The sequence below is a fragment of the Heterodontus francisci genome, unplaced genomic scaffold (genome assembly GCF_036365525.1).
Source record: "Heterodontus francisci isolate sHetFra1 unplaced genomic scaffold, sHetFra1.hap1 HAP1_SCAFFOLD_59, whole genome shotgun sequence".
Taxonomy (NCBI): Eukaryota; Metazoa; Chordata; class Chondrichthyes; order Heterodontiformes; family Heterodontidae; genus Heterodontus; species Heterodontus francisci.
In genome coordinates this window covers 4,336,408-4,352,261 of record NW_027140758.1, presented here as the reverse complement: position 1 = coordinate 4,352,261, position 15,854 = coordinate 4,336,408, and the positions used below count along the sequence as shown (strand labels likewise).

Here is a 15,854-nt window from a genome sequence, read left to right as displayed (position 1 = left end):
TTGTCTGCTTTCACAGTCTGTTTGATGATCAATGTTACATCTCACTGTCTGTTCTGGTGAAGATCAGAAGCAGTGATATCTGTTTACACCACCCGACAAGTCGGCCTGAGGCTGTGCCTCGCTGATCATGTGGAGTTTAAGCAATTCTTCCAGTCAGTTGGTTCAGTTGTCATTTCATGAGTAATTCGGTCATCATGACTTCGTCAGTGACCTAATGGTTCAGGTGTCTGAGTGATGTTAATCATGATGTGTTGAAATGATTGTATGTTCCAGTCTTTCCGTGGTGGGTTTTCACACCGAGTAGAAATGTGTTGGACATGGTCTTGAAATGTTTCACACCGCTCCATTCCCAACTTCATTTCCTTGCAGAAGATATATTTCCATCATTGCACAGCTGGCTGCACAGCCAGAAACTGTGCTGAATGTGACAGCTGCGCTTCTGCAACTGACAAGGTGGCCGACAGGTTAAGGCGATGGACTGCTAATCTATTGTGCTCTGCACACGTGGGTTCGAATCCCATCCTTGTCGCTAGTTTATGAACTGTTTAGTGTATTGTTGATGTTTAAAGTCAGCCTCGAAACCTGTTCTTGTCAATGTCCAGACAGTGATTGCAGAATTGGTTATACTTTATTAAAATTGAGACAGACAATTGGAATTCTTCACCCAAACTGCACTGGAATGAAGATCAAATAGGGATCACGAAACAGAGCAGGATTTTTCCTCCCCTCCTTCCTTCCATCTTTACTTTCTCTCGATTTGCACCAAGTGAAAGACAAATGGGAAAAGCAAATGGCGAGGGAGCAGATGCAGAAAATTATCCTTTGGCAAGAAATTTATTTTCAAATCTTCTTGATAGATTAAGTGAGTGAGCGATGCTTTGGCAGATGGAGTTTGAAATGAGGGGTCATCTACTACCTACGATAGATCAGAGTGTTTTTTTGTAAGAGGTGAGATGTTAGAAACGGCGGAGGAGCAGAGACCCGAATACTGAATTAATAAAAGCTAGTGGACTGGTCGAAAACAATGTGAAAAGTGAACAGAATATGAAGATTGGAACTCATGTTGCAGTGATATAAAGCTCTGTGCTCCTGAAGTAAATGTCCAAGCCCAGATTGTGGGGGAATCTGTGGAGAGTGATTTGGTTTTTATTCATTCTTGGGTGTGAGTATCGCTGATAAGGCTAGCATTTATTACCCATTCCTATTGCCGTTGAGAAGGTGGTGGAGAGCTGCCTTCTTGAACTGATGCAGTCCATATGGTGCAGGAACACCCACAGTGCTATTGGGGAGGGAGTTCCAGGATTGTGACCCAACAACAGTGAAGAAATGGCGATATCGTTCCAAGTCAGGATGGTGAGTGTCTTGGAGGGGAACCTGCAGGTAGTGTGTTCCCATGCATCTGCTGCCCTTGTCCTTCGAGGTGGTAGTGGTCACGAGTTTGGAAGGTGCTGTTGAAGGATATTTGGCGAGTTGCTGCAGTGCATATGGAAATGGTACACACTGCAGCCACTGTTTACTGGTTGTGGGGGGATTGAATGTTTAAGGTGGTGGGTTAGGTGCCGATCAAGTGCGCTGCTTTGTCCTGGATGGTGTTGAGCTTCTTGAGTGTTGTTGAGTGGGATGTATTCCATCACACTCCTGACTTGTGCCTTGTAGATGGTGGACAGGATTTGGGGTGTCAGGAGGTGAGATACTTGCTGCAGAATTCGTAATCTCTGACCTGCGCTTATAGCCACAGCATAGATGTGACTGGTCTAGTTACGTTTCTGGTCAAGATGTTGATGGTGGGGGATTTAACGATGATAATGCTTCTGAATATCAAAAGGTAGATTTTTTTTCTCTCTCATTGGAGATGTTCACTGCTTGGCACTTGTGTGGCCAGAAGGTTGCTTGTCACTTATCAGCTCAAGCCTGAATGTTGTTCAGGTCTTGCTGCTTGCAGGCACAGACTGAAGAGTTGTGAATCATCATCTAACATTCCCACTTCTGACTTATGTTGAAGAGAAAGTCGTCAATGAAACAGCTGGGATGTTTGTGTCTCGGACACTACCCTGAGAAACTCCTGAGGCAATGTCCTGGGCTGAGATGATTGGCCTCCACTAACCACAACTTGCTTTGTGCGAGGTATGACTTCAACAAGTGGAGAGTTTTCCCCCTGATTCCCATTGACTTCAATTTTGCTGGGGATCCTTGATGCCACACTCACTCAAGGGCAATCACACTCACCTCTCCTCTGGAATTCCACTCTTACGTCTCTGTTTGGACCAAGCTGCAATGAGATCATACGAACATAAGATCAGAAGAACGAGTAGCAGGAGTAGGCCATTTGGCCCCTCGAGCTTGCTCCGCCATTCAATAGGATCATGGCTGACCTGATCATGACCTCAACCCCACTTTCTTGCCTGCCCACATAACCCTTGGCTCTCTTGTAGATTAAAATCTTGAAGACATTCAATGACTGCTCTCTGCGGTAAAGAATTCCAAAGATTAATGACCCTCTGAGAGAAGAAATTCCTTCTTAAATGAAAAACCCCTAAATCTGAAACTATGTCCCCTCGTTCTAGATTCCACCACGAGAGGAAACATCCTCTCAGCATCTACCCTGTCAAGCCCCCTCAGAATCTTATATGTCTCAATACGTTCACCTTTCATTTTTCTCAACTCCAATGAGTATCGGTCCAACCTGCTCAACTTTCCTCATAAGACAACACCTTCATCACAGGAATCAATCCAATGAACCTTCTCTCAACTGCCTCCAATGCAAGTATATCCCTCCTTAAATAAGGAGACCAAAACTGTACACAGTACTCCAGGTGTGGTTTCACCAGCACCATGTACATTTGTCGCAAGACTTCTCTACTTTTATACTCCATCCCCCTTGCAATAAAGGGTAACATTCCATTTGCCTTCCTAATTATTTGCTGTACCTGCATGGTAACTTTTTGTGATTCATGCACGAGGACACCAGATCCTTCTGCACCGCAGCATTCTGTCATCTCTCACAATTTAAATAATAATTTCCTTTTCTATTCTTCCTACCAAAGTGGATAACCTCACATTTTCCCACATACTCCTCTATCTGCCAAATTATTTCCTGGAGCTGAGAGACCCTGGCAGAACCTAAATTGAGCATCGATGATCAGATTATTGCTAAGTGTCTGGTGCTTGATAGCACTGTTGGTGACATTTCCATCGCTTTGCTGATGATTGATAGTAGACTGATGGGGCAGCAAGTAGATGCCTGTGTTGTCGCTCTACTGGAACAGCTTGGCTGAGGGCGCAGCGAGTTCTGGAGCACAAGTCTTCAGTACTAGAGCCGGAATGATGTTCGGGCCCATAGTCTTTGCTGTATCGAGTGCCTGCAGCTGTTTCTTGCCATTATGTGGAGTGAAGCAAATTGGCTGAAAACTGGAAGCGGTGATGCTGGGGAACTCAAGAGGCCAAGTTGAATCATCCACTGAGCAATTTCTGACTGAAGACGGTTTCAAATGCTTCAGCTTTATCTTTTGCAATGACGTGCTCGGCTCCACCAACATTGAGGATAGGGATGTTTTTGGAGCCTCCTCATCTGGTTCGTTATTTAATTGTCGACCACCATTCATGACTGGATACCTAGTTTCTCAGGGCAGTGTCCTAGGCCCAAACATCCTCAGCTGTTTCATTGATGGCTTTCTCTTCAACATAAGTGAGAAGTGGGAATGTTCGCTGATGATTCACAACTCCTCAGAAACTGAAGCAGTCTGTGCCTGCAAGCAGCAAGACCTGAACAACATTCAGGCTTGAGCTGATAAGTGACAAGCAACATTCTTTGATCTGATCCTGAGGGAGATATCCGTGCGTGGAGCGGCGGGATGTATGGAGAGTGATTCTGAAGAGGGTGTCTGAGCCTGGAGGGCAGAATCTGTGGAGAGTGGTCCTCAAAGGATGCCCGTGTCTGGAGATTTAGGATCTCTGAAGAGGGTCTCCAAGCCCGTAGTGCTGGGATCTTTGGAGAGTGATCCTGAAGTGGGTGTCCGAACCTGGAATGGCGGGATCTGTGGAGAGTGATCCTGAAGTGGGTGTCCGAGCCTGGAGTGGCGGGATCTGTGGAGAGTGATCCTGAAGTGGGAGTCCGAGCCTGGAGTGGCGGGATCTGTGGAGAGTGATCCTGAAGTGGGTGTCCGAGCCTGGAGTGGCAGGATCTGTGGAGAGTAATCCTTACGAGTGTTTGTAAACCTGGAATGGAAGCTTTCTGTGGAGGTACAGGAAGAGGCCATTCATTCCCAGTATTTTATAAAGGTTTAGCATAATTTATATGTTTTTACTCTATGCCTCTATTAATAAAGCCAAGTGTCCTGTTTGCTCTAAGCAACCTTTTCAATCCTTCTAACATTGGTGTACATTGTCTCTCTGCTCCTGCACCCAGTTTAGAATTGTAACCTCTCATTTATATGGCATTCTTCCTTCCAAATTGTATCACTTCACACTTCTCTGTGTAAAATTTCATCTGTTATGTGAAAGCCCATTTTACCATTTTTTTTAAGTTCCCCTGAAGTGTGTTACGATCACTGGCATAGGACAAAATTGCTGAGCATTCTTTGATGCTATCTCCATAGACAGAGCAATCTTTTACGCAAGCTCAAATGTAGGATTTTGTGTGTTTAGTATCTTATTTCACCCACCAAAAGAAGCACAAATATGTCACGTAAATCTTGTTCACTGCAGTCCCTGCTGCTGTTTGCTGCCTATATTTACAGGTTTTTTATCTCAACCTCGTCACCATGTTCTCTAATATATTCAGGGGGCATCAGCAGAGAAAATGTTCAACAAGCATGGCAAGTGCAAGGAAATGTTTATTTATGTCATTATGTCATGAACATAATATACAAATTTTTACATGTGTGAATCATCAAGATGTGTCTTCATAAATGGAACCCCGTCACAATAAACACTGTCACCTTTCAATGTTTAGCGGACAGGTTTGATGGCCTGATGTGTGTGATTCCCATATTAATGTGTTTGTACAAAGTTCGGGGAAAGATGGAGATATGAATAATTTACAGGGAAATCTTTTAAACATATTACCACATCTCTCACTCACAAAGATCTGCAAACACATGGATTCCAAAAGAACCTGAGTAAAAAATCACCTAAAATAAACATTGCCAGAGAGACTTGCAATAACCTGTAGCTCAGGGAAAGTACATGATGTTATGGAAGGGATTCTGTTTCTTTTGTTAAATATTTTTTGAAGAAGTCATAATCAAACTGAATAAGTGTAGGACCAGTTCTTTTTCAAGAGGGCACCAAAATAACCAATTTGGCAACTATGTTTACTGGTTGTCACATGATTCAAGTTAAGTATAGAACAGAAACTCTGGTAACAGGGAGAAATGTGGACAGAGAAGTCAGTCATGCCCCTTGATTGGACAAGCTTGGCAGCAGCAGCGCAAACCTAAGACGGCAGAAAACTCACAACCTTTGGTTGTAGCAGTCAGTGTGTTTTGCCTGCTGGAGTGAGCAGCTGATAAAGTTAGCCTGAAGAATCGTCAAGGAAGGAGAGAAGACCACAACCCAGTTTGTTTTCCAGAAAATCTTTAAAAGACCCTGAGAAGTCCACTGAGTTAATTCATCTTGTCGCATGTCTTTGAAGAAGGCCTGCTAAAATTAATTCTCAATGCCTTCTGAAAAGAACTGTTCTAAAATACCCTAGTGACCTGTCTACGTATACTCGGAAGTTAGACTGTATTCCAGTTTTGGAGCAACATATCTCATCTGATGATTTCTTCAAAAATGAGCTAATAAACAGCCCAAGAGGTTGTTTTTGTCTGTAACAGAGTGCTGAATTTTTTTTAAAAATCCCTTTTATTTTTTCAGCTATCCGGTGTGTGTGTGTGTGCATGTGACTCGAAGATAAAAAAAAGGACTTTAAAAGTTGGTAAAGGTGAAAAAGGAACTTTTAAAATTTCCACCTGTGTGTTTTTGCTTTACTTCATGACTAGTTAAAACTTGTTCGACAATAAATGGATAATTTTGTTGTTCATTAAAGAAACCTGGTCAGTGTCTTCTATTCTGGGAAAAATAGAGTACATGATTGACTGTATCAGTATGTGGGAAAAGTTCACATAGATGTTGTGACCTGTGGAGAAGTGGGATGAGAATAAAGAGTGCCCTCCTCTGCCCTTAGTTGTCACAGCACTTGTGATCTGGCTCAGTAGCTTAATTGGTTCGAGTGTTTGTCTTCTAATCAGAAAATCTTGGATTCATATCCTTGCTTCAAAAGTTCAGCTATCAATCATTTACATCCATTTTCTTGTGAACTTTAACTTTTCTTATGAATTTCATTCACAAAAGAAAACAGCTCAGTGCTTGCCTTTGTGAAGGATGTAAGTTTGAAATGGCTGTTCCTGCTCGTACAGATGTCCAGTGCTAATAATACAACGGCAACTCAATCCCCTACAATTTCTTTGAGAGCAATGTGTTTGCAGTTGCATTTAACCTGGAAAACAGCTCAACATTAATCTCACTGAAGGAAAGTGTGACCGTGTTGTATGTTTCAGAGTGTTTGTGTCATTTTGTGTCTCTTTTAACCAAGACTATAACACGACGCAAAGGGGAGGGTTGATCCGAGGTTTAGAATATATTATCATTCAGGAGCAAGAAAAATCAAAAGGAACAAAATAAGAAAACCCCGTCTCGAGATTTGAGAATCTGTAGATCCGCTTTGGGAAAGTGAATCAGAGCAGAATGAAGGGTGAACTGTCCGACTGCCCAGAAGAGATGAAGACACAGCTCAGTCAGCACGTTCCCCTGGTTTATGATGCTGGAACATTCCTCACACAGAAATTATTCAATCAATATTCATCTGCCAAGTCGGTCTGAGGCTGTGCCTCTCTGATCACGTGGAGTAAAAGCAATTCTTCCAGTCAGTTAGTTCAGTTGTCATTTCATGAGAAATTCGAAGTCATCATGACTTCGTCAGTGACCTAATGGTTCAGGTGTCTGAGTGATGTTAATCATGATGTGATCAAATGATTGTATGTTCCAGTCTTTCCGTGGTGGATTTTCACACTGAGTAGAAACGTGTTGGACATGGTCTGGAAATGTTTCACACCACTCCATTCCCAACAGGCCATGACCTGATGTGATGGAAATGTCATTTACTAAAAGAAGCTACATTTCCATCATTGCACATCTGGATGCACAGTCAGGATCTGAGCTGAAGGTGACCATCCTGCCCAAATTTCCATAGAGGCAAAAAAGACATGTGATGGGTTGCTGGCACAAAGCTGGGTGATGAAGTGTTTGAGAGGTTAAGATGATGGATTATTAATTCCTTCTGTTTTACATGTATGAGTTTGAATCCCATCTGCATCAACAGTTTATAAAATGCTCAATACATTGTTTCTTTGTAATTCACCAGCTTTTGCAGAAAGTAGGACTGAAGCTGTTGCAGTACCTGTTAGAAAGATAGTCTAAGTTATTCTGAAGCCATCTTCCAATGTCATCGACATGTAAGCAGGATTTTAAAGGATAAGATGTAGTTTTTAAAAGTCATTTCAATCTTACTCGAGTCTTTACAAAGAAGCCAGATAAATCTCGATAAAAAGTCATATATATTTAGAGATCTTTTAAAAACCCTTCAATCTTGTTCATAAAAAGTCAGATGTAAATTTAAGAACTCTGATAAGGCGATGCTAAAAAGTTACATACAATTAAGAAACAAAATACAACATTTAAAATGTCTGAACTCCCTCTGAAAGTTGACCCCTGCTGCTGCCGGTGTCTTCCTGGAATAGTGGAGCTGTTGTGTCAACAGAAAAGTCCTTCCCGAGCACCCCTGAGCCTGTTGGTACCGGCTCTAATCCAACCCAGGTAAAAATCAGGGTACGTTGTGGGCAATGAGCCCAAATTGCTGAACTACAGGTCCCTGTCACTTTAAAGAGTGGGCTGGTGCGATTATGATCAGAGGCTCCTTCTAAGCACATTTCTCACCACCACAACTTCCAGATGCTGGTGTTAGTGTGTGCATGTACTGGCAGTTGCAGTGCTGTTCAGACCCTCAATAGCAGTGAAAGTCTCAGAGTTCACCACTATTGGGCTGCAAAATCCAGGCCAATATCTCACAGTCCTGTTAGATCTGCTCTCCCTCTGTACAAAATCAAACTCCACACATTGTCTTTCACTCACTCCTGTTTCCAGCCCTGACGGTGCTGAAATCCCCTCTCAAAGGTACACAATCCAGTTGATTTCTGATCAAATACCTCCTTCCTCATTCAATAGAGGAAACAGAGACATGAACAGGAGTCAGGTGCAATAAAGTTTCACCAACAGAGCAAAGAAAGGCACCAACAAAAGTCACACCTACTTTCCAAATCATTTCACTGTAATATTCTTTCACTTGTTTTGTAAGGGACTGCAAGAAATCTGAAAATGAGCACCATGAGCTTTGTGTTCACTAGTCACTTGTTCTCCTGTGTTTGTCTGTCAGGTTTGTAATTCAATTTGTATTGGATATTGAAGAGAATCTCTTTTCAAGATGATTGCACATTGTACTGTGTTTAAAGCAACCAACTTGTAAAATGGCAGATAATGAATGTTTCAATACCTGTGTGACCAGATTCTTCCAATGCTTTTCAACAGCTAGATTGATGATGCTTGCAATCTGTATCCTGTGGAGAATGGGAGAGGAGAATAAAAACATGGTGCATGAACAGGACAGACTGTGTAAAATGGGAGCACAGAAATACTGCCACCTCATTGAAAGTTAATGAGATTTATTCAAAGTCAGACACCTGCCCACAATGAACAAGTGAATACATTAATTGTCCACTTTCAATCTAAATGGGACTGAGGTTCCAACAGAGAAGTTTTCTGGAAAATACCTGCTGCAGTTTTAAAATTGATGAACTGGAACATCTTGTACTAACTTTCAAATAACTGGAGTGATTGTTTAGTTCTCATAGTGGAGAGAAGGAGTTGTTTATAAATATAAGCAGAAAGACACATTTGTGGATTGGTGAATGAGCTTTATCTTTCTGAAATGTATTTGTCCATTGGTTGCAGGTCACTGGAAATTCTTTTTTTACATTTCAATTGTAGCAGCAGCAGTTAGAAGCAAAATGTCTGATTAATCAGAGTAGTGGGTCTGGGAAACACGTAAACAGCCGAGACCCTGTAAAACAGAACTCCAAGTCATAGTTTAAATAAGGCACTGAACTGACAGAGCGGTAAAGGCCTGCTCAGGTCAGGAAAAAATACCCGACCCGAACCCGACAGAACCACATTGGACCCGGCCCGAGTATCTCCATTTATTCCCATGCCCAAACCGACCCGAGCCTTCCCCGACCACCGGAATGTTCACTTGACCTACCTCCCGATTTCGAATCCACAGGAAGCTGCAGCATGAGCGCAATGACGTCCTAGAGATGCTCACTTGCTCACTGAGCAGACTCAGAGTTTCCCTCCTTCATGACCCGGACTCCCGGCTTTGGTTGGCTTTTCAACTTTTGACACTTATTAAACTCAACTTCCCAGCAGAGTTAAATGTAATACTTACTGTGTGTGTCCGACACGGACTCAGCCCGACCTGGACCCAGCCTGACCTGAACCTGGCCTGACCCTACCCGAGTCCAAAAGCCAGACCCGGAAGAGCGACCCGACATGACCCGAACCCGACACAGGTCGTCAGGTCCCGTCGGGTTCAGGTCGGGTGGCAGGCCTTTACAGAGTGGAGGTCAGATGAGGATTGAATTAATTTCAATCACTGAATCTAAACAAGAAGTAAATCTGCCAGGAATGGAATGTTTTGCGTTGTCTGTGAGCTTGTGGTACAACGGTAGCGCGTCTGACTCTGGATCAGATGGTTGCGTGTTCAAATCACATCAGGCTCAGTTATATTTTACAGCAGCTCAAGTTCCTGGATTTTATATCAGGAGAGAATTTAATCTTTTGGAATGTTCAGTGAATGGTTGAATTTCAAGATCAACTTTAACAGATTAAAGTCCTGATTTCTGGTTCCGTTCCATTTCCATGCTCAGTTCTTATTTCACACTGTTTTATATCAGAACAATGTTCCAGGGATGTGATGTGTCCATTGTTTGTACAATTGCTCTGTCACCCAGTGTGAGAAATAAAACACAAACCGCCCAGCGTGCGGCTCAAACCCATACCTGGCTCTGTCTATAGGCCACTTAGTTCAGTTGGTTAGGACGCAGTGTTGATAACAACAAGGCTGTGGATTTGATCCCCATGTGTGCTGTCACATGGTCAGTCAATAATTTGACACATTTTTGTTACACTTAAAATCCAACTTTTAGATACAAACAAGTTTACATAAAATGTCAGAGGAAACTTATTTTGAATAACATCCATTGTATCTTTGTCACTGGTCTGGAGTAACACAGAATTCTTTCCAATTATCTTCCGTTTGCTGATAAACGTTGAACTCGTGGCCTGTTCTCGTTAATGGTCACGAGCAACAAAAACAGACAGAGCGAGTCTGACCACCCAGAGATGTGGAAAAGGCTTCAGTTTGGGACAAATGCAGCAAATCAAATGTTCACCCGGCCCCGAGAGAGTCAAAAACTGGGGAAAAGGACACAGAGAGATAGAGAATAAGCTACAGCAGACAATGTAAATATTTCCCATCCTTGATATCTCTCTATTCCAATCCAACCTTCAGAGTTGGGTAAATAATTTCAGTGTATTTTGTGCAGCTCAAGAGTCAAAACCAAATGGCGATGCAGAATAAAGGAGAACTGCCAAAACCCCAGATTGAACCAGGGATCTTCAATCTAACACTCTCCCAACTGAGCTATTTCAGTCACACAGACTTGGGATGATAAGTGGCAAGTAACATTCGCACCACACAAGTGCCAGGCAATGAATATCTCCAACAAGAGAGAATCTAACCATCTCCCCTTGACATTCAATAGCATTACAATCACTGAATCCAGCACTATCAACATTATAGGGGTTACCATGGGGAGCCATACAAATAACGTAGCGACAAGAGCAGGTCAGAGGCTTGGAATCCTGAGGCGAGTAATTACAGTGCAGCTGTTGGCTCCACCCCTGGGGCTGAATTTGTTCTGTAAACCATGAAGCAGCTTCCTCTCAAATCCCAGGTTTATCAATAAATCCTCTTACAAAAGCCCCAAAGTGTGATGTATTCCTCTCACTCATCCATGACTCTTGACTCCCCAAAGCCTGTCCACCATCCACAAGGCACAAGTCAAGAGTGTGATGGAATACTCTCCACTTGCCTGGATGGGTGCAATTCCAACTCAAGAATCTCAACACCGCCAGGACAAAGCAGCCCGCATGATTGGCACCCCATCTGCAAACATTCACTCCCTCCACCATCGACGCACAGTTGCAGAGTGTGTACCGTCTACAAGATGCACTGCAGCAATGCACCACGACTCCTTAGACAGCACCTTCCAAACCCAGCGACCTTTACCACCTAGAAGGGTAAGGGCAGCAAATGCAGGGGATACCACCACATGCAAGTTCCCCTCCAAGCCATACACCATCCTGACTTGGAACGATATCGCCGTTCCTTCACTGTCGCTGGGTCAAAATCCTGGAACTCCCTTTCTCACAGCACTGTGGGTGTACCTACCCCCCATGGACTGTAATGGTTCAAGAAGGCAGCTCACCACCACTTTCTCATGGGCAATAAATGCTGGCCTCGCCAGCGATGCCCACATCGCATGAATGAATGAATGAAAAAGTGAAGTATCCCTTGTGTCATTGTTTTGGTAGAAAATATAACCCTGGTGGAATTGCCCCTCCCAATCACACCTCACTTCATAGAACATAGAAAATGGAGTAAATTTATGGCACAGAATGAGACCATTTAGCAATCGTGTCTGTGCCAGCTGAAAAAGAGCGATCCAGCCCAATCCCACTTTCCAGTTCTTGGGAATGGGATCTGAACAGATCTCAGAGCTCACATTATGTGAATGTTCTGTTGAAGTATTGGTGAGCTGATATACCAGGGGAGATTCACACTGTTAGACACAGTGTGAAATACATTCAAGTATTTATAAAACATTGTAACATGTGAGTAATATTCCCCATTGATTTCTCAGCACTGATGGATTGTGAAGTGGCAGACAGCCAGAAGTCTCACTGATTCACACTGACCATGAGCTGAAAATGAAATGAGATAAATTTCAATCTTCAGCAGCGAGTTGCTGCAGAGAGGTAAGAGTCCTGAATCAAGGAGAGACTTTCTCATACTGCTGTTGAATTTCATTTCAAACACTCCTTGAACTCTCTGCCGAGGAATTCAGAGCTGGAGAATGTCTGTAAAATCAGCCTAAAAAGGAAATAAAAAACACCCATTGTGGGGCTCAAACTCAAAAACTTGAGATTCAGAGTTTCATGCTTTCATCGACTGAGCTCACCAGGCCTGAGACAGTGTCCCCGTCCTGTCTGTTATTGGACGGTGCAGCTGTTGCCTCCACGCCAGGGACTGAATTTGTTCTGTAAACCATGAACCAGCTTCCTCTCAAATCCCAGGTTTATCAGTAAATCCTCTTAAAAAGCCCCAAAGTGTGATATATTCCTCTCACTCAACCAGAATAAAAGTTACATCTTTTGCTCTTTTTACCTTCCAAACATTGACTTCTATTTTTCTCAGCATTTATTTCTCTCTCTTTTTTATATTGTGCATTTCCTAATAAACATTTCATTTCAATTATTTATGAGGGATGAAATGAACAGAAGAGATTTTCTGCAATGGTACCAGGGGTGTGGGACAGAGTGAGTGGTTCAGATCTAGATTACACTGCCTGAGAGTGCTGGAGGCAGATTCAATCGTGGTTTTCAAAAGGGAATTGGATAAACACCTGAATAGAGAATATTTGCAGGGTTACAATGAAAGGGCAGAGGAGTGGAATTAGCTGATTTGCTCTTGCAAAGAGCTGTCATGGACATGATGGACATGGAATGGTCTCCTTCTGTACTGTAACCATTTGATTCCTTGATGCTAACTCTGTCAAAGTTGTTCTGAACTTGCTCTGCTCCAAGGAGAACAACCCCAGCTTTTCCAGGCTGAAGTTATGAGGAACCATGGGGAACCCACTGTAAACCTTCCTCCAGACAGAAATACAACTGTTCACCACTACACTGTGACCCAGCTGTTCACAAAATACACCAATGATTCGGATGTGGGGACCAAATGTAGTATTTCCAAGTTCGCAGATGACACAAAACTGGGTGGGAATGTGTGTTGTGAGGAAGATGCAAAGCGGCTTCAAGGGGATTTGGACAGACTTAGTGAGTGGACAAGAAAGTGGCACATGGAATATAATGTGTAAAAATGTGAGGTTATCCACTTTGGTAGGAGGAACAGATGTGCAGATTATTTCTTAAATGGTAAGAGATTAGAAAGTGTAGATGTACAAAGGGGCCTGGGTGTCCTTGTCAATAAGTGACTGAAAGCGAACATGCAGGTGCAGCAAGCAATTCAGAAGACGAATGATATGTTAGCATCTATCACAAGAGGATTTGAGTACAGGAGTAGTGAAGTCTTGCTTCAATTGTATATAACCTTGGTTGGTCTGCAGTTTGGAATACTGTGTGCAATTTTGGTCCCCTTACCTTAGGAAGGATATCATTGCCATAGAGGGAGTGCAATGAAGGTTCACCAGACTTGTTCCCGGGATGGCAGGACTGTCCTATGAAGAGAGATTGGGGAAACTGGGACTGTATTCTCCAGAGTTTCAAAGAATGAGAGGTGATCTCATTGAAACTTACAAAATATTTAAAGGGATAGACAGGGTAGATGAAGTTTTTCCTCCGGTTGAGGAGTCTAGAACCAGGGGACACAATTTCAACAGAAGGGGAAAGCCACTTAGGACAGAGACCAGGAGAAATTTCTTTACTCAGAGGGTTGTGAATCTTTGGAATTCTCTACCCCAGAGAGCTGTGGAAGCTCAGTCATTGAGTATGTTTAAAGCAGAGATTGACATATTTCTAAATACAAATGACATAGGGGATATGGAGATAGTGTGGGAAAAAGGCATTGAAGTGGATGATCAATCATCATCATATTGAATGGCGGGGTGGTCTCAATGGGCTGAATGGCCTACTCCTGCTTCTATATTCCTATCAGTCTGCTAACTTCATATGCATGCTGTCATTGTCCCTTTTATTACATGGGCTTCAGTTTTACTGGCAGTCTAGTATGTGACATCATCAAGAAGGTTTTCAATAAGTTAAATAAGGAGAAATTGTTTCCAGTGGCAAAAGGGTCAGTAACCAGAGGATGTATTTATCAGGTGATTGAGAAAAGAACCAGAGGCGAAATGAGGAATGATTTTTTATACAGTGATGTGTTGTGATCTGGAATGCACTGTCTGATCAGGACTTGAAAGCAGATTCAGTAGTAACTTTGAAAAGCAATTGGGATAAATACTGGAAGGAAAAATGTACGGATTACAGGAAAAAGCTGAGCAGCAGGTCTAATTGGATAGCACAACCAAAGAGACAGCACTGACACAATGGACCAAATCGTCTCCTTCTTTGGGTATCAGTCTATGGTTTTATGAACATAATGTTGATACAATTCGCTGAGTTGGAAGGGAAGTGAACCCAGATTCCGGGTATTCTAAACACCAGACCCAAACCAACTGAACAAGCCCGTTGTTTAATCTCTGTTTTTCACACCAGCTTCTCCTCGCTCTTTCTGTGTTTCCAGCCTGGTCTGTTCCTCTGACCTTCATTCCTGACACTTTATTGAGAACGGCCAATTGGAATGGAATACATTGGAATGGATTTTTCTGTCGGCGGCTGACATGGAGGGCAGACTTCGCACATCCACACGGCAAGAAGGCATTTCAAGTATTTATGAGTCCAATTGTCAGCAATTTTATTCACTGAATCCAATTGAACTAATAGCACAAGGGAACCACGGGGCTTCAGAGCCTCGCCTGGTTAAAGGAGGTGACTGGGAGGTGGGAGCTGAGTGTTGGCTTCACTGGGAAGCTGTCGGGTGAGGTAGCGTAACTTGGCATCAAGGGTGGAAGGGGAAAGGGCATCCGGAATCACTGTCAGGAGTGGGGGCCAATGTGCCAGCTCTGCAGGAGGAGCTACACCAGGGTGCCATTGAGGCAGTGCCACCTCAATGAGGGTAAATGTGAGTGGGTAAAGAGTGAGGTAAATGTGGCTGGGTGTTGTTTACTGTGAAGGCCTTGCACTCAGGGAGGGGCAACCTGTCATGGGCCTCATTCACCCTGGATTCGAGGCTCCCATTGAGGAGGAGTAGAGAGGGAGGGAGGGAAGGGCAGGCACCAGCAGGGACACCACAGCAGCTTGGGTGCCCACAGGAAGGCCAGCCTCGAACAGGAGGCTGGAGAAGGAGGCAGAGGAGCACGTCAGCCAAGGTTCGACTACCTACAGATGTCCGAGTGACAGTGTCTCCACAGACTGCACCTCTCCACGGAGGTTGTCACTGATCTCTCTGCCATGATGCAGCTGTGCCCCATGGGACTTGGTGGGCACCTGATGCCGGTGTCACTGAAGGTCACTGTGCCACTGAACTTCTCGATGACCAGATCATTGCGGGGATCCACTGGAGATATGTGTGGAATCTCACAGTCTGTGGTGAATCAGTGCATCAAGGAGATCACCAATGTCCTGTTCAGGAGGCCCGGTGACTATGTGCACATCGATCCAAACAGTCACGCTAAGAGGGCTATAGGATTCAGGGCCATCGCTGGATTTCAATGTAGGGTGTCATTGACTGCACCCATGTGACCATCAAGGCTCCTGCAGACCAGCCAGCACCCTTCAACAGGAAGGGCTTCCATTTGCTCAGTGTGCAACTGGTCTGTGACCATCACAAATGGATCCTATAGGTG

General features: G+C 43.6%; 1 non-coding gene across 1 annotated transcript; it reads left to right on the top strand.

Annotated features, from left to right (window-relative positions):
• The first annotated feature begins 447 nt into the window (after positions 1–447).
• trnas-gcu (transfer RNA serine (anticodon GCU)) lies at positions 448–529 on the top strand. Its single transcript has one exon. It is a non-coding gene; the product is annotated as a tRNA-Ser (tRNA).
• Positions 530–15,854: the final 15,325 nt, after the last annotated feature.